This window comes from Apis dorsata, unplaced genomic scaffold (assembly GCF_000469605.1).
Source record: "Apis dorsata unplaced genomic scaffold, Apis dorsata 1.3 scaffold_631, whole genome shotgun sequence".
NCBI lineage: Eukaryota > Metazoa > Arthropoda > Insecta > Hymenoptera > Apidae > Apis > Apis dorsata.
This window is the reverse complement of record NW_006263826.1, coordinates 1078751-1098104: the sequence shown is the minus strand read 5'-3', so window position 1 is coordinate 1098104 and position 19354 is coordinate 1078751. Positions and strand designations below refer to the sequence as shown.

The 19354-nt window shown below is 30.7% G+C and overlaps 1 protein-coding gene and 2 long non-coding RNA genes across 12 annotated transcripts in view; all 3 read left to right on the top strand.

Moving 5' to 3' along the window:
- LOC102675244 (potassium voltage-gated channel protein eag) overlaps nt 1-19354 on the top strand; it is a 61865-nt gene that overhangs the window by 15823 nt on the left and 26688 nt on the right. The gene's annotated exons all lie outside the window — the stretch shown is intronic.
- Nucleotides 3623-3922, top strand: LOC116186342. Its single transcript, XR_004151316.1, has 2 exons — nt 3623-3735; nt 3821-3922. It is a non-coding gene; the product is annotated as an uncharacterized LOC116186342 (long non-coding RNA).
- On the top strand, nt 6809-9705 carry LOC116186339. 3 transcript variants are annotated; one of them, XR_004151312.1, is made up of 4 exons: nt 6809-7213; nt 8263-8331; nt 8527-8755; nt 9205-9705. It is a non-coding gene; the product is annotated as an uncharacterized LOC116186339 (long non-coding RNA). The 3 variants fall into 3 exon arrangements; XR_004151311.1 differs by lacking the exon at nt 6809-7213 and adding an exon at nt 7749-7960; XR_004151310.1 differs by lacking the exon at nt 6809-7213 and adding an exon at nt 7784-7991.

Below are 19354 nucleotides of genomic sequence, written 5' to 3'. Positions count from 1 at the left end.
TCTGTATTTTAAAGAAATTGTAAAGTATCTTTTAGAGGATTGCAAAGTATTTTTTAATGGTTTACAAAGTATCTTTTAAAACATTGCAAAGGACATGGATTTTAGGAGTATTGTTAAGGAAATTATAAAATGTCTTTTAGGAAGTTATTTTTAAGAGATTTTTAAGGCATGGTTTTACAGGAGCAAAATATCTTTTAAAGTATTTTTTAAAGGATTGCAAAGTTTCTGTTACTTGATGGAACTTATCCATAAAATTCCATCCAATTTTCACTGTCTAACTGACAATACACATACCAATATGTTGACTATTTCCAAGATATCCTCTCTTCCTTCCTCCTTCCTTCTTTGTCCAAGAGAAAGAAGGGGTGATAATTTTCACTCTTTCTTCCACCTCTCTTGTATATACTCTTGCCCGTCCTCAATTTCCTTCCAGTTACCGTGGAAGGAGGAGGAGGAGGAGGATCCCTTCCTCCCTCCCTCGAGCGACTTTTATTATTCCACTTTTAAGTATTGTCTATTTTTAGACATTCCATTTTTAGAACGTCCCACTTCCCAATCTGCCCCTCCCCCCCTTTCTCACTTTCTTGGAATACATATATCATCCTATTTTCAGTACGGTTAATTACTTTGTATTCAATTTTTCGACAGTCTTAATCCCCTCTACCCCCTTTGCCACAGACCATTCCCTTTGTTTCCTTCAAATCATCGTGTATTTTACCTCTTTCTACGACCTTACATTACTCCACTACAACAAAGATCGATCGTGTAATTATTTAAGTTAAGAGTGCTTTTGTTGTTGGTCAACAACGTTGCCATTTATAGAATTATTGAGAAATTGGAGAAGAAGAGGATATGAAGAGAGAGATATGAGAAGTTTCAATTTAAGAATTGGATTTTGTATTGAAATCTATTGATGATAAAATTTTTGTGAAGTTTCTTCCCTAAGTAGAGAGAGAAAGAGAATTATTCATTCATTCCTTTGCTACATTTTCATCTTAATTGAAAATTCAATATTTCAATCCTCTTATTTTATATTTTGAGGTGTCTTTTATTTATAGAATTTATATTTATATATCTTTTAACATTTTCAGAATTGTTCAATTTGGAATTGTTCATTCCAATTTTTATTTTCAACTTTCTTATTTACAGATCATTATTTACTTCTCTCTAAATTCTTTTATAATGATGAGTATTTCTCCACTTTCATTCTTTTGTTAATATTTTCAATAAATAAATTTGATTAAAAATTCAAATGATTACCACAAAAAGTATTGTTTCATTTGATCCAAAATTTAGATTCAATTCCATTCCAATTTGGTCTCAAAACTGGTCTTTATTTATAAATTTTTCAATTCTTCTTTGAAAAGATACAAATTTGATATACATTCACATTGTCTCTTTATCTTTCAACCAATGAATCTGAAAAGATATCCAATATATAATAATAACGTTATTTTATTATTAATTTCTTCCAATTTTAAAGTATATTCCTTTATAAATATATAGTATATATAGTATATAATAAAGTATATTCCTTATTTATAAATCCCTTTCTTCTTTAAATTTTTTATCAAAAAGAGTAAAAAAAAAAAAAAATTGCCTCCAACTTGAACTCTCGATAAAACTTCACTCGAAGGGGAAGAATCGCGGGGAAACTTTTCCAATTTCATCGTGGTCCGCGGATGCAAAGCGGCGCCAATGCTTGTCACGTTATTTAAAAGTCGAAAGGGAACGTTCATGCCCGCGAAATTACTTTTATCCACCGTAACAAGGATTGGAAACCACCTAAAAAACAAAATGTTGTATGAGATAACGATTAGATCAATGTAATAGTATTAATTTTATCTTATAAAAATCTCTAATGGATGAAATTAATGATAATAATAATTTTTTATTTGAAATTTGATTTGATTTCTCTCTTTTGTTGCAATTCATCATTGAAAATGTGCACTTAAAAGCGGTATAAATTTCTAGTCTTTATTATTACATCATGCTCAAACATTATTATACGTGTATTATTATGTTAATCTTATTATATTATGCATATTTCTGTTATACTTTTCCATGATACATTTATTGATACATGTTAAGTGGATTATAATTATCTCAAAAAAATTAAATGATTTTATATATCAAATTGGTTAATGAAATTCAATTTTTCTTTATATTATAGAAAGTAACATAAATTTACAAATAATTGTATTAATCTCTTTCAATATTTTAATAATATCCACTTAATATTAAATAATATAATTATTATAAAATATCATTATAAAATAATGTGTATATTATTACATATTATATAGTATTATAAATATTGTCAAGAGATTAAAATTATTGGAACTATCTTTATCTCAAAATAATTAAATGATTTTATTTATTAAATTGGTCAAAGAAATTCAATTTTCCTTTACAATGAAGAAAATGCATTAATTTCCAAATAATTAAACTCTAATAATATAAATTTAATATTAACACTTTAAATATTATAGATAGTACTATAGGCAGTAGATAACGTTTCTTTGTCATTAAAAATTATAAGAAAAAAAATTTCGTTACTTTATTTTTGATCCTTAAAAGAGATGGCTTAACAAAAAACAGGGGTTGAAAAGGAAGAGGGGGTGGAAAATGATTGCTTGTGGTTGGGGTGCGGACGCGATCATCCCTCGGCTTGACACGAATTTTCCCCAAAGCCGCTATTTCTGGCCCCAGGGAATCGTGACGAGAATGAAAGGAGAAAGAAGAACGGAAGTGGATGTTTGCCGTCTGTTCGCCTCTGTCACTTGATCACCTAACGCGAGTTCCATTTGTCTCGTTCGATTTTTTATCCGATACTTAGAGAAACAATGATTTCATAGCTTCTTGTCCAGGTTTATTTGTAGATGCAGCAAACGTCGAATAAGAATGTTGAAACATTTTGAATTGGCTTCGCTATAATAATAAGGATAAAGTAGTAAAAATAGAAAAAAAAAATATATATGTATACAATTACAAGTAAGTGGATTTTCATATCTTTTAATCTTACCATTGCAACTAATTTAATAATAGTGTTTTGCATCAGTCGTTTCTTGTAATCTCTCTTCGTTTAAAGTCAAAAGTATTCAAATTTAGTACCATCGAAAATTCTTAGATATCTTAAGAGTTTAGATTTTCGTGCAGAAAATCGCGATAATATAATCACGATTATATTAGTTGTTACACGATACTTTTTTTTCTTATTTTGAGCAGCAAGAAGTAAGAATTTCAATTTTCTAATCAATATAAATCAAATAAAACTTGTAGGTGGTCGAGAAATGAGTGAACATTCGTATCTCGTTATTATTCTTTATCAATTTTGTGAGCTTTGTAATATTTATTGTTAAATATTATACAAATCTTCTGATTATCCTATCACGAAAAATAATTAAATAATTAAAATTCTTTATCTATGAATTATAATTTCAATCAATAACATCGAGTTGTTTTAGATTAGGTTAGGTTAGGTTAAGTTACATTAGTTGAATTAGTTAATCTTTCTGCTCTAAAAAATCCGCTCTAAAATTTTTGCAAAGGAAAAATCATCTCAAAAATTTCCAATTAAATTTTATTCACTAACTTCTGAAACACTTTTATTCAGATATATATAATCATTATACATGTTAGTGGGCGATTGGCCTTTGAGCACGGTGAATTCTTTGAGCGCGATAAGGTTACCAGGACAGAGTGAACCGAGATCGAAACAATACTGAAAAATCGGTCTGTTAACAGAGAAATCGTGTGCACTAATTGTCGCCACGCGTTCACGTTTCCTAATTAATTTCTTCACAATTGTTTTCCACAGCCTTCTTGTCGCTTGTTCCTTTCTCGAAGCAATGACTGAGACGCAAAGAAAGAAAGACAGAGAAAGAGAGAATAAAAAGTGAGTGATTTAGAAGAAGAAGAAAAAAAAAGAAAAATAAAAAGAAAACGAAAAGTCGTGGCACGGATTTCTTTCTTTCTTTCGTGATTGAATGAAATCTGAAAATCGACCTGAAGGAAAACTTCTGCGCATTCTTCTGCGCACACTCTATCGGTGACTAATTAAATTTCGTCACGACCCCCCTTCCCTTCTACCTTTTTCTTTCGTTTTGTTTCTGCTTTCTTCGATAGCTTTATGGATAAGTATTTCGATTATTTTTCAATATTCTTTTTTTATTCGTTGTGTTTCCAAAAAATATTTGATTAACAGAAAAAGTTATTTTTGAATTTTGTTAAGTAATTAATCTTTAAATATGTGTAAATATCTTTATTATCGAAAAGGTTATAAATAAGAATTTTTTTATTGATATTGCATATATTGGATTAAACTTTATTACTTTTTATTGTATTTTATTGTATTAATTATTTTCAAAATACAACACTTGAATATTTAACTTGTTATGTGATTTTCTGTATATTTTTCATAAAACAAATTTATTATATCATATATTTTCATAAAACAAATCACATGTTTAAATTTATTTATCTTCTTAAATCAATCACCTTATAATCTTTACAAAAATATAAAATTGCATAAAAATCAGAATTTTATGTCTATATAAACAAATAAATTAAAAAATTTTTCATTTTTTCTTTTTTAGTTTCTAACCTTCTTTTTCGAAAAATAAAAAATATACCTATCAAAATATTGATCTAATTCCGAGTAATTAAAGCAAACATTTGGAAATGGAATAGGCAATCAGTGAAAAACGGAACCGATAATCGAGACAGTGGCGTGACGCCTCATTTCCCAGTGAAATTTAATAGAGTTTCTTCGTGCATTGTGCGTTTGCCGGGTGCGATCATTGAAAATTGCCGATATTCCACGACGAGGGTGGAATACGGAACGATCCAGTTGAATGACAACGAGATAACCGAATCAACGACGGTATCTCCGTTATTAGGAGGCCGACGATTCTCTCGAATAATGGCCCGCCTCTCCTACGTGCCTGTACATACTCGATGCGTTTTCGTGGAAAATGCGAACGTCATGTGAATCGAGCAGAATTTTTTTTACAATTTCAAATTTTTCATCCTTTTCTTTTCGAATTTTTCATTAATATTTTATTACTTTGTAAAAAAGAAATAATAAGATATATATTTATTTATTGAGAGGTTAAGTTTCTCAGATACGTATATATACGTACGTATATACGTATATATATATACATTTAGTTTCTTAAATTAAAATTTTTCCAAGTAAAAAAATCCTTTAATACTAAAAATAAACTCAAAATAATTAATAATATTTTATCTTAATGCTTTGAAAGTGTAAATATAGATTAAGTTGAAATTAAAAATCACTATACATTAGTGATTTTTCGAATATGCTTGTACGAAGAGCAAATATAAAGAAATTTACGATTAAGTTTTTTCTATCAGTAAATGTCTGTAGAAATAATTGAATTTTAAAAGTGACAAAAGAAGAACAAAAAAAAAGAAAGTACCAATTTGATTCTTCCATCGAAATCTTGTTAGAAAAACGAAATGTATAGGTTAGGTTTGGTTGTACTCCCGAGAGAGGAAAGAAGTGACGAAGTGGAACCAGAAAGTGCCGGAAATATTATCGAAATGAATGTCGGAGACGCGATTGTCGTTTCTCTTCTCTTCTCTGATATGTTTGTTCGATTGATAACGAAAAGTATAGTGTTTTTCCAGTATTCTTTTATCGTATTTATTTCTGTTCGATAATTGATTTCGTACGAATATTTTTTTCTTTTATTTTCAATAAATAAAAATTTCAAAATATTTTCAAAAGAGTGGAATTTTTGATAAAGACAAGAAACAGACAATTTCCTTCGTCTGAATTGATCGTTTCTCATCAAAATCTATTATACTTCATTTTTCAAAAATTTCTAAAGATTTCATGATGAAAATGATATATATTTTTATCTTGACAATATAATAAAGGTTTCTATATTACATTTATTCTATTTCCATTTCTTTCTTATTTATCTTTTTTGTAGATACGATCAATTATATCAAATTGATCAAAAATCGCAAAAGACGATCCTACACCTAACCTAAAAATATTGATTTTAGAGAAAATTTATACGTATACGAAATACAATAGAAGCAATTTTTTTCCACGAAAAATCTTTTTAAGAATATGAAAAATAAATTATTAAAATATTCTTTCCATTCAAAAGATCATTTTTCACTTATGAGATCGATTACGTCACATGCACGCTATCAATCAAACAAGAGAAATAAGAGATTTATTCAAACGTTTTCGACGTTTATTATTCCATCACGTTCACGCTTCGTTATGTTTCTATTGAATAAATAAGCTAAATAAAAATATAACCATGGGTGGTACGAGGGTGGAACTAGAGACCAGCCTTGGGCCAGGTTCCTGAACGAAACGAGTCGCGGCACGAGGACACGCGATATCCGGGGCCAATCGTGCCGGTAATCGTTGCAGTTTCGCTTTTCGTTCGCGGAATACTTCGCAATAGTGCGTGCCTTGACCGATAAAATCCTTCTTCTCAAGCAGTCTTAAATAATAATAAAAAAAGAAAATGTTTTTTTTCTTCATATTGCGTGTCGTTTAATAAATTGTCGGTACCAATCTTTGCAAATTCGCGACACCTTTGGAAATTCGTTTGGCTTTCGTGACAATCTCGAACTACAGATCAAATATTGAAATTATATTTTTTTTTCTTTTTTTGCTCTTCGATCGAGAAAATGCATAAAATATGGTAAGTAGAATGAAATAATATTCGTTTCAAAAAAACTGAAAGAGTTAAAATCGAAAAAGCGAGAAGAAAAAGATCAATTAAATTGAAAATTAATTGAAAAATTAAATTGAAAAGAACACGAGAAAACGCGAGAAGTTTTAAAAAGTTATTATCGACGGAGGTAAAGGTATAGCATCGAATCGAGAATGGCAGTTGAACCTGTCATCACTGTTTCACTAGTGAGGATTCTCGGATTAAAGAGAAACAAAGCGAGGATTTTTTTGTTATTTGATTGATATCGATATCGTGAAACATTGTTTGACCCAGAAATTACGCGATACGATTTTTCTTCTTATCCAGAAATTTGAATTACGAAGGAACGGAAGGAATTACGACAGGTGAAAGAGGTTATGTAACTTGCTGTGCTCGTGTTTAGCTGCATCGTCTGGCAAAACTGGCCTTTGTCTATCAAGATTATCCAACGAACGATCGAGATAGCCACGGAACTCATTTCAACTACTTATACGAAGGTAAAGGTCAGATTGTCAATTAATTGTGATAATCCGTAGGAAGGTGATACCAGAGAAAAATCAAAATATATAAATGGCTAATTGTCGAAAAAATAGTTATCGAATTCTCTAACTCTAAGTAATTAATTTATTATCACGGATGGATTTATCTTCTATCGATTAATTTATTAGATATCTAATTATTAGATATCTAATAATTCATTTATCACTATCTGCGTTCGAAGCAGTTAATTCTCGTCGATCGTTAATTATTGCAAAGATATCTTCTGGGAGCTATAAATGTGTCAATTACTTTGATCGATCTTACTATAATTCTGGTGTAAATTAAAGTGAAACTAAAAGGAAATATCGTTATTAAAACAAAAAGAGAAACATAAATTATATAGGTATTAATAATTAAAAATAACTGGATAAAAATTTAATTTCGACTTACTTCTCTTGTATCTTCAGATTTTTCAACATTTACTTAAGATGATAATTGAACAAGCATAAAATTAACAAAAGTGAATTTATCAAGTCTCTTTCGATTAATCGAATTCTATCGATAATCGTAGATACTATTTTTCGATTCTGAGCAATTTAAGAGTTACACGATTTGTCGAAGTTAAGCTTGTTAAATGCAAGCATGACGATCACCTAGCAATGCGTGCAATTGCATAGAGTGCACCTTGACCCAGCAGACCTGGCTTTGATCGCGGTTAGAATTTGCGTGCGAATCAAGATTAAGTATCCAGTTGGCCCAGCTAACCTTTAGTGCGTAATACACCGTGTCTCTTTACCTACAGTACTCTTTACCTACTGATCGTTTAAGAAAACATTTTTTAACGTTTTGACAAATAATGTTTATAAGTGTTCAATAAAAAATATTTATTTAATATGAACAATATCGTAGAATGTTTATTTGGTGCAAATTTCATTTCTGATTCAATAATGAAAGGTTAAAATAAATAAAGAATATAAAGTTTCAAACCTTGAAAGAATAGGTTAAGTTAGATGCGTATAAAAGTTAATTTACACCGTATTTCTCACTTATTCATTTTTTTTTATTTTTTTAGGAGAATAAGATGATAATGCTTGATAATAAAAAATGGTTAAAACTCTATAGAGTTTCAAAAAATATTCAGGTATGTGCAAAATTAATTTACATCCCATTATTCTATTTTTTTTCTTTCATTTTTGCGGAGAGTAAAAACGATCGTATTTCTCTCTAGCTTGTTATATTTTAATTTCTACTTGTCTACTTGTTCTCTATATAAAGTCGATTATTAATTCTTCTGAAGCTCGTTATATACATTGAACAGACAAATATTTCCTTGCAGATTAATAAACGAGAAACAAGGTCGATAAGATTGGACATCGGTTTACGATCGTGCACCTACCGTGCATCCATGTCTTTCCAACAGGCTGATTTATGCGTTGGTTAAACCTCTTTCGAGGATCATACTGGGGGCTTCTGATGACTGAAACTCGGTTTACGCTCGCTTCGATCAACTTCGATCAAGTCTATATAATTCATATCTGCATCTTCGTTTTAACAAGGGAAATTGGGTAAACAGAATTGGCTGCTTTGAATCTTCTTGTTTACATCTAGAATTTTTTATTCGAATATTCTTTCTTTGTTGATGTTTAATCAATTGACCATTATTCTACGAATGATGATCAAAGAAAAACATTTCGTCTTTTATTCGAAAATTTCGTCATTTCGTCCAAAATTTAAATTTGCAAAATTTTAAAAATATCTATCGTTATGTCGTACCTACATTAATAGATAGTGATTATTTCACAAATGATGATTAAAATGATGCCATTCTTTTTCGAAAATTTTTCATTGCTAAGTTTTAAAAATTTTAAAAATTTCTATTTTTATAAATAATTAGACCAATACATTGTGCTATTATTTCATAAATAGTGACCAAAATGATGCTATTTTTTTTTAAATTAAATTTCTTTGAAAATTTTTTATAATTGTAAAATTTAAAAAATTTCTATTTTTACAGATATATCAATGGAATGCAATTACTTCACGAATGATAATAAAAGGAAGGCGTTTCATTTCTTTTTTTTTTTTCAAATCAAATTTTTTTGAAGATTTCTGGTTGCCAAATTTTGAAAAGTTAAAAAATTTTCTATTTTTATATTCGAACCAATAGAATACAGTAATTCCATCAGAAAAAGGTTCAAAAGAAAGGCTTTTCGCGATTCCTCATGCTAACAGAGTTACATAGGCCACGTAGAGGAAAGTCGGCACCTTGAAAACGAGCATTGACTATGCCCACGGAAGAAGGTCGGCCGGTTTTAGTTCGCGTTATATTTATCGCCGCTTGTAATCGATAGTTCGTCTCTCAGGTAAACAGTGTAGGAGCAATCGTTATTTCGGGGAGAAGAGTATGTCGCCGCATTGGCCCCGTACTTGAACCACTTTCCGCACAATTCTAAACGCGATTAAGACCAGCTTCGCGCGTCATCGGTACAAACAGCGATTCCATCACAATTTACATTATTCATTTATTGATTCGATTATAATTGCAAAAATTCATCGATCATTTATTATATTTTTTTAATTATTTCTATAATCTTTTTAACGTGATGTATATTTGATTTAATTTCTTGTTTTATTTTTCATCAATAAATTAAGTTTATAATATATTTATGAATCGTTATTTAAAAATTTGGAAAGCAATAATTTTGAAAATAATTTCAAGATTTATATTATTTGTTGCAAAAACTTGTTTAATAAAATATATTTATTTTAAAGTATAACAACGAAATACTAAAAAAAGGTTAGGTTAGATTGTCAATAAAAAATTTATTATACAAGAGATTTTCATACTTTATTTGTAAAAAATTTTTTATTTTATTAAAAATATAATTCAAATCATTGAACAATATATATTTGATAAAATTTTATTACATCATATCACTATATTATATATATTATCGCTGGATTGCTAGATTGCATTTATGGAAAAATCGAAAGATACAAACGAGAAAATTGAAGGAACGAATAAACGTTTAATCAAATTAAAGTAAAAGGATTAGAAAATTTTGTTGATAGAGGTTTCACTTTACCCGGTTTCAAGATTGGAATCCCTCGTTGATCGAAAGGCTTGCTCCACGATCTCGTGAATATCGGCGCGTGCACACGCATGCACGATTCTATGTTTAATGGACTTTTCTACTTAGAGGCCAATCAAGTGCTACCAACCGTCCCGAACATCTTTCCTCTTTCACGCGCAATCTCTCTCCCAGAAGTTGGCCAGTTGAAAAAGTAACTAGTTAAAAATTTCGAATAAAGTTGCTAAGTAATTACTCATTAAATAAAATACTCATAAAATGTTATACGAATAACATTTATTCGTAATTATTATAATTGATTCGCATAATTCGGCTGTTTCGCATTGTAATTATTTATTCGATACTTTGAGTAATAGATTATTGAAGTAACTTTATTCTTAACCTCAATTGTTAAAATTTTGCCTATCTTTGTTCTCTATACTTCATGGTTTTGTAAATCGAGGAGAAGAGCAACGAAAAATAGATTGGAAACGAGATTTAACTTAGGATGCGAATATAAAGTGATTAAATAATTTTATTCTGCAATACAATGTCTAGGAATGCAAATATATTTCATAATTTGAAATTTTCGACAGTTATTTTTGAGAATATTTTTCGCAAGCTGTACACTGTGTTGGAAGATAATAAAGTTTTCATATCTAAAGATAAAAGTGCGTTTGAGAGTAAAACTCTCGAAAATCGCTTTTGAGAATATTTTTGGCAAATGGAAGCCACGTTGAGATTGTCCATGGTAATTTTCACGAGAAATAATTTTCGAATAATAATCAAAGAGTTTTATTATCAAATGTTTTATCTTGCACTCTTACGTTTGAGAGTAAAATTGAGAATTGCTTTTTGAAAGTAAGCAATATTAGCTTTCTTGAATGCGATATCTAAGTATATATTTCAGAAACTCTCGAGAATCTTGAAAGTATTTTTTACAAATGAAAGCTATTATTTTCACTTTCAATTTCATTGTCTATTTGTGAAAAATAATTTTTAAGAATAATTCCCCAAAATCTTCATTATCAAATGTATTTTCTATCAAGTTTTTGACAATTAATCAGTTCAACTAATAACTTTTATTCTGCATGCAAAATTCATTAGACAAAAAATATTCTCGATGATATTTTACTTTTAAATATTACATTCGAAGCTTCAATGCTGCAATATAAATAAAATTGAATAAAGTCCACAAGTGGTAAATTCTAATATACCTGATACCCCATGATTTATAATCGACAGTTTGTATCCTGTCTCGCATCTAGTCATTTGGAAACATTGCCTAGAGTTTCGAAACGAAATAAGTCGAAAAATATTAATTTCCCTCGAGCGGCAAAGTTGAAATCCTAACGAATACCCTTAATTACCAATTACCAAATTGGTTCACTAGTAAAACTTATTCCCTCTCGCCCTTGTTCGACACTAAATTTTCCTTTGCTGGGAAAATTGTGAAAAATTTGTTTACACTTTCGTGAAAATTTATCAATAGATTTTTTTTAATTGCAATTAAAATTTACATTCCAAAGATTTTTCCGTAAATGCATAAACATTTATCGTTGAAAGTGGCGTTTTTAATAAACCTATGATACGTTCCATCGATCGATGTATAATTTTAAGTGAAAACTTTAATATTCTAGAATCTCTTTGCAAAGTAATAATTTATGAGGGTAATTTATTCTGTGGATGAATTACGACACGATGTATAATATGAAATATTTCATGATAAATATCGTAAAAATAATGTACAATGTGAAATATGTACACGAATATCGTGATACCATTTTTAAACATCCTTTAAAATGCTCTTAATATCCCAAAACAATGTCTGTGTAGAAAATGTATCAAGTACGATAATGTTATCGCATTTTATTGCTTCGTTCAATTTTTTTCTTTTTTTTTTTTTACCACAAAACTCAAAAAGAGCCAGATCATTATTCATCGTCATTGGAAAACAAAAAATTCGATTTATATATTTGCATTAATTCTATTTCTTCTCTTTTAATTCGAACGACATAAACGTAAGATAGTTTCAATTTTGTTGAAAAATTATTCCAAGCTATCGAGGGAACGCACTAGCGACAAAGGAACAATGTCGCGCTATAGGGGGGGAGAAAATTCAGCTGGTTACGTTACTGTGCGGTAAGGCTGATGAAAGGTTGACCCTTTCCACTGGCGCGCGGTTGATTCGCAAGCTATTCTACTGATTCCTCGTTCAACTCGAAGGATACGTTTAAGTATAAAAGTTCGTGGAATCGCTCTTGACAAATATTCTTCGATACTGGATGCTATGTTGATTCTTATTTGATAAATGGTAAATTTTTTTAAAATTCATTGTAATTTTTGGAATGTTGAATAATATATCGAGATTATCTTATAATTTTTATTTGGAATGAATTTTTGGAAAAAATTTTGACGAATCTTGTTTGAGATTCTTGATTTTAATTTTTTTTTTTGTTTAATATTGGATAAGTCCTATTTGGGATGGAAGATTTTTTCAAAAAATTCTAAGGATTCCACTTCGAATTTATATAATTTTTCATGATGCACACTGTTGGCATAGTTGTTTTAAATCCCATTTAACAATCTTGATAATCATTTCTTCTCAATGAATACTGAAATATTGAATTTTCACTCCTCTTCCAAATTATTCTTCTATTAACGAATATCTCGTTAAGTAATTATTCCTGAATTATCTCGAAAGTGCTAAATTTGTAGAGAATCCCATTCAACACTTTTATTTCTCACACGATTATTTCTCCATAACCTGAGAAATCCAATAAATTTCTAAAAAAAAAAATAAAATCCAACAACATGGTACTTCAAAAATTATACAATTATTATTATTTAATTCTTTTTGCTGAAAAAATCCTTTTCGAACTGATCCAAGGACGTGGATCCAAGGTATTATATTTTTCCCTTATGAAACATGTTGTAATCCTCTCTTGCACGAGGAAATTCCCTCGAAGAAGCGGATAAATCTTGGCGGAGTCACCCTATCGGGGAATAACAGAACGAAGTGGTGGAAACACGGCGATCGATGATGGTGAAACATAGCCCGCGAGACAAGGATTTTCCACTACCAACAGATGTGTTATCGAGCAGAGTTTTCAAGGGAAATTACGCAAGCAGCAAAATTCCTTTCGCCTTTCGAATGAGACAACGTCCGTGATGAGACGAATTTCTTTTTTTTTTTTTCTTTAAAATAAATTTTCTTTAAAATAAATCTCCGTGTCCAATTTCTTCAATCCCTTCGATTATCGATATTTCCTTGTGTTTTTCCAATCCAATTACAACAAAATTGCTTTTTCGAAAAAATGTCAAAATTCGAATTCATTGAAATTTACTTAAGAAGAATTGTATGGAATTGCTTTTACAAACAAAATTCGAGTCCATTGAAATTTATTTAAGAAGAATTATATGGAATTATTTTTTACAAACACGTCAAAATTCGAATCCATTGAAATTGTGTGGAATTGCCTTTACAAAAATGTCAAGATTCGACTCAATTCCAGAAAATTCCAATTCAGAAAAATTGTGTGGAATTGCTTGTGCAAAAATACAAAATTCCATTGAAATTCGATTAAGAAGAATTGTATGGAATAGCTTTAGCAAAAATATCAAAATTCGAGTCAATTGGAATTGTGTGGAATTGCCTTTACAAAAATGTCAAGATTCGACTCAATTCCAGAAAATTCCAATTCAGAAAAATTGTGTGGAATTGCTTGTGCAAAAATACAAAATTCCATTGAAATTCGATTAAGAAGAATTGTATGGAATAGCTTTAGCAAAAATATCAAAATTCGAGTCAATTGAAATTGTGTGGAATTGCCTTTACAAAAATGTCAAGATTCGACTCAATTCCAGAAAATTCCAATTCAGAAAAATTGTGTGGAATTGCTTTTGCAAAAATACAAAATTCCATTAAAATTCGATTAAGAAGAATTGTATGGAATTGCTTTAGCAAAAATATCAAAATTCGAGTCAATTGAAATTGTGTGGAATTGCCTTTACAAAAATGTCAAGATTCGACTCAATTCCAGAAAATTCCAATTCAGAAAAATTGTGTGGAATGGCTTTTGCAAAAATACAAAATTCCATTGAAATTCGATTAAGAAGAATTGTATGGAATTGCTTTAGCAAAAATATCAATTTTTTATTCATTTAAGAAGAATTATGTGGAATTGCTTTTACAAAAAAGTATCAAATTTTGATTCATTTAAGAAGAATTGCGTGGAATTGCTTTTACACAAAAATGTCAAAATTCGATTCCTAATCAAATATTATCCACTTGATAATTTTCGCTTTTTCGAAAAAAATATTAAAAAAAATAACGATTTCATTATAATCCACTTAAAGAGGAATTGTTGTGTATAGAATTGCTTTCGCAAAAATCTGAAAATTCCATTACACAAAATCCGCTTACAAAATCTTCTTTCGATCGGCTAACTTTCCGCATACGCAACTTACGACGCAACCAACCGATAAACCGCTACCTTTCGAAACGTAGATAATGGATAAAGAGAGTGAGGGGGAAAGGAGAGGGGGTAGAATACTTAAAAGTTGACGTTACCGGGCTAGAAATGGCGGAACCCCTCCCGTGGAACGAGGAGAGGAAACGGTCCTCTTACATCGGTCGGTTCGTCCCATCCATATTCAAGAGACCGTTACCGACCTTTGCTGAATCGGGTTTGCTGCCATAGATTGCTGCCTCGGTTGATAAACGCGTTGAAAAAACACTCGAGTCGGATCACGAGACGAGGGCCGGTAAAATAATGTCTCGAGAAATTTTTCCATCCACCAATCCAATTTGCCCATTCCAAATATGCCCTTTTCAAACTTTTTTGAACCACAAGGCCCACTACTACTCCTTTTAAACTGGATAAATAACTGGTTTTGCTCGAATTAAGCGGAGGAGATTACCTCGAGCATTATTTCTCCCTAAGGTAAACAACGTAATTCTATCTGTATTCATTTTCAAAGCTGTAATCCAATCCGATCGTTTTTTGGCGTGGATACGATTGACGATGAAAGGTAGGATGATAAAAGAAGCGAGGGGGAAAAAATGTTTAAATTTATCTTCGTGCGTTGATCATGAATTGAACGATATGTAAATTCAAAAAAAAATGTTTCTTCGATGTAGATTCCATCGTCTTTTTCATTATCCGTAAATTTTAATAAATCGATCAAAAAAATTCGAAAGGTTTCGATTTCTCGTGAATACGATAAAGAAATGATCATCATAATCATAAAAATATTATATAATGGACTAATCAGAATAATTAGTTGTTGTTTGTTGTAAATTTATTCGATACAAGATGCAAAAGAATTAAAAATCTTTTTTAAAACTTAATCAATAATTATTATTAATAAATTCGAAAAGATTCAAAAATATTTCTCATAATGTATCAATTATTAATCCAATTCAATTTCTCGTTCATTTAATTATGAACAAAACACGCGAAAGGATTGAAAATTTCAATTAATCTAATCTAATTCGTTCCTGTGATAAATTTATCAAAAACTTTAACGTAAACTTTAACGAAAAGATTGATGGGCATTGATCTCACAGGAGAGAGAGAGAGAGAGAGAGAGAGGACAAATCATCACGTCCATCTTTCTCCATCGAGACGTCGATCAAGAGTCAAGCTTCTTCGAAACACCTGACAGTGAGAAGGGTTGACGAGTGGTAGGATGGGAGAAGAAGAGGTGGGCGCAGACGACGAACAGCCACTTTCGATCGAGTGTCCTCTCGAATCGCGGCCTCTTCGTCTCGAAAAGCCTCTAAACGATGCATCCTCCAATGTTTCCACGCTTGTTCCCGCCCTTGACCAGGCCTATGCAACAGGAATTCGAGCCTCCTCCACTATTTTCTACGAGTTCCATTTGCCAAATCCTCTTCTTTCTCCCCCCCCTCCCCCCACTCCAATCGTCGATCTTTCACCGATTCGATGGAAAGATAAGACAAGACTATATGTTTCCATATAGTCAAATGATGAATGATAGAGAAATGGAAAGGAAAAGGAGGAGGAGGAGAAAAAGGAGGAATTGTTCGAGTAGTTTTGCTTCTTTGGATGGACGATTGTTAGCAACAGAATTGGATTAAAGAAAGAAAGAGAGAGAGAGAAGGAGATTGTGTGGTGTGTCGGTATGGTAAATCGACGAAAGCAGGATGGTAAAACAGAGGAAAAAAGTGGTTGCGATCCTTTCTCGATCAGTTCTTTGGGAAAATTTATATTTTTCGTTGAAGAGATCGTGTATATTTGCAAAGGTTAAAAATTTTTGATCGAATATGACGATGTCGTCGAAGTAACGTGTGGATGTTGATCTGTAGAGATTTAATAGGTTATGAATATTAAATATATGATGGGTTGTTAGATAGAGTAAATTTAATTAAACTTTGGCCTCGTGAAAAGGAGAACGGTGAGAAAGAAAAAACTTGATTAGTAATTTTTAATAACTTTTAGTTTTTTTTAGAAAATATTCCGAAAAATCATTGCATTCAATTCGTTCGAATTAAAATCTTACGAATTATGTATATCGAATTATGTATGTTATTATACGCTTCATTCGAATTTTCAAATTAAGTTAGGTTAGGAAACTTTGGACACCGATTTCAAACAAACTTTCCATCGACGGAAGCAAATTGCTCCATGTATAACATTTCGTTCGATGTATTTCGAATTTTCAGATTAAATTAGATTAGAAACGATTCATTCTCTCAAAGGAATTTTGCAATTAACAAAATTAACAAAATGCTTAATAATACAATATACTTCATTCCATTCGTTTGAATTTTTTCAAGTTAAGTAAGAAAACGTTCCATCGACGAAAACAAATTGTTCTACGTAATATATTACGCTCTATATACATTTCATTTGATCCTTTACATCGATTTCAAAGAAATTTTCCAATCGACAAATTACTCCTAACCTAAACTTATTAGTACTTACATACACGCTCGAATTCGTTCGAATCCTTCATTTTTAGGTTAGGTACAAATTTCACAAGACATTCTTCTCTCGTCTTCGAATTTTCGCGACGAAACAGCCGGTGGATGAACGAGCACTTTCAACCGGACGATCGAAAGGATAAGGCGGGCGGGCGGACGGGTTAGAAAGTTGCATAGGGTCGGTGCACGTAGCCTTGACCCGTATTCAGGGGGCAGGTCAGGGGAGTGCGTCGGTACGGACGCGGCACAGAACGCTCGTTTCGTTCGCGTTGCGTGCACAGGAACCTGTTATCGTTATTATTCGTGATTCGCTCTAGGGGGAATAATAAAGACAAATCCCAAGGCCGTGCAAGATTTCCTACTCGACGTTTAATGCGTAATAAGTCGGTAAATGATTAAATTTATTTTTTATCGTTTTTCCTTGTAGCAATTGCGATTCCAAATTGATTTGAAAACCAATTTTTTCCACTCTGTCGGAAAATGGAATTGTAATTGCAATTATTATTTTTATTTTATTTTTTGCAATTCCATTCCCTTGCCTTCGAAGTAAAATTTTTTATTTTGTTAAAATGGAGTTGTTTAAGAATTGAAGCTAATTGGAATAATTATTCGATTTTTGTTTTTTGGAATTGCAATTCCATTCTTTTGCCTTTGAAAGAAAATTTTCAGGAATTGAAAATAATTAAAATCTTCGAACGCAAAATTGCAGATCGACCACCTTTTTTCCACCTTTTTTATTGATTCGATAAATACATCTCCAAATGAATGGAAGTTTCAAAATCCAAGAATGCACGAGCGAAATTACGAATTCCTCCGCGAACAGTAATAAAATAAACTTTGCACTCTGCCAAGATAATGAGAAAAAATCCTAATCTCTGCGTACACAGAAAATTACGTCTTTTCATTTTCATCGATATTAAAAATCCAACAATGGCGAATCCAAGCAGTGTTAATTACAAATTAACAGTAAACATTCCTTCATGCAAAAATCATAAATAATTAGAAAATAGGAAAGCGGAAATTCTCTTCTCATTTTTCACCTTCGTTAATCCAACAAACGTCCCTAAATATAATAAAAAAAAGTGACAATTTGAAATATCAAATGGTGGACGAGTTGGAATTGGCGAGAATCGAAGGTAATTAGAATCTTCGCCTGAAAAAAAATTACCTTTTATCTTAGTGTCCTCGTTAATTTGACAAACAACAAAAGTGATAATAATAAAAAAAAAATGATAATTTGAAATATCCAAGGATGCTCGGATGGAATTGCGAGGAGTATAGTAAGAGAAGGATGAAGGTGATGAAAAAAAAAAAAACTATCGAATTTAATTAAGGAAGAGTCGGTGAAAAGAGCGGTTCGGTGTTAAATAGGAATTCGGGAATTCTCAACGCGCATGCGCGTGCATGAAAAAGGAACGTTGGAAATTTCATAATTCCCTTGTCCATTCGGTTGGCTTGACTCGTGGGATTACACGAAACGAGGCAAAATTACCGACTTTTTCCTTATCTTCTCGTTCGTCCATTAGCAAAAATCCAGATCAACAATTTTTGAATATATTCCAAGGATATTTTCTTCTTCTTCTTCTTCTTGTTTCGTATCTTTGGCGAAGATCATTACTTTGTTTTATTCGTTTGACTTCGATTATATCGATTTGAAGAAATCTCTCATTTCTTTTTTTTTTTTCTACACATTTTTTAATTTTCGAGAGAGGAATTTTTTTTCAATTAGGTTAAGTTAGGTTTGGTGAAGATCATTGCTCGTTTTATTTATTTGACTTGGTTTCATATCATATTTTCTTGTTGTTTCTTTTTTTTTTTTTAATATTCTTTTTTCAGATTCGAGGAAAAGAGAAGAGTTTTCTCAATTAGGTTATGTTAGATCTCGTTTATTCTTTATATTTTACATGTTACATAAATATACATTTTATATATTTAATTCGATTAAGTAACGAATTTCTTCACACACGTGTTCTTTTGAAAAGATATTCGTCGTTTTTTTTTTGTAAATATTCTTTTTTCATCTTTCTTCATTTTCGACGAAGATTTTTCTTAATTTTCTTCTCGCGCTTAAGTCAGGTTAGGTTAGATTTCTATCTTCTTATCTGTTTCTGTATCTCCTCTAATCGACGTTTCTACGAATG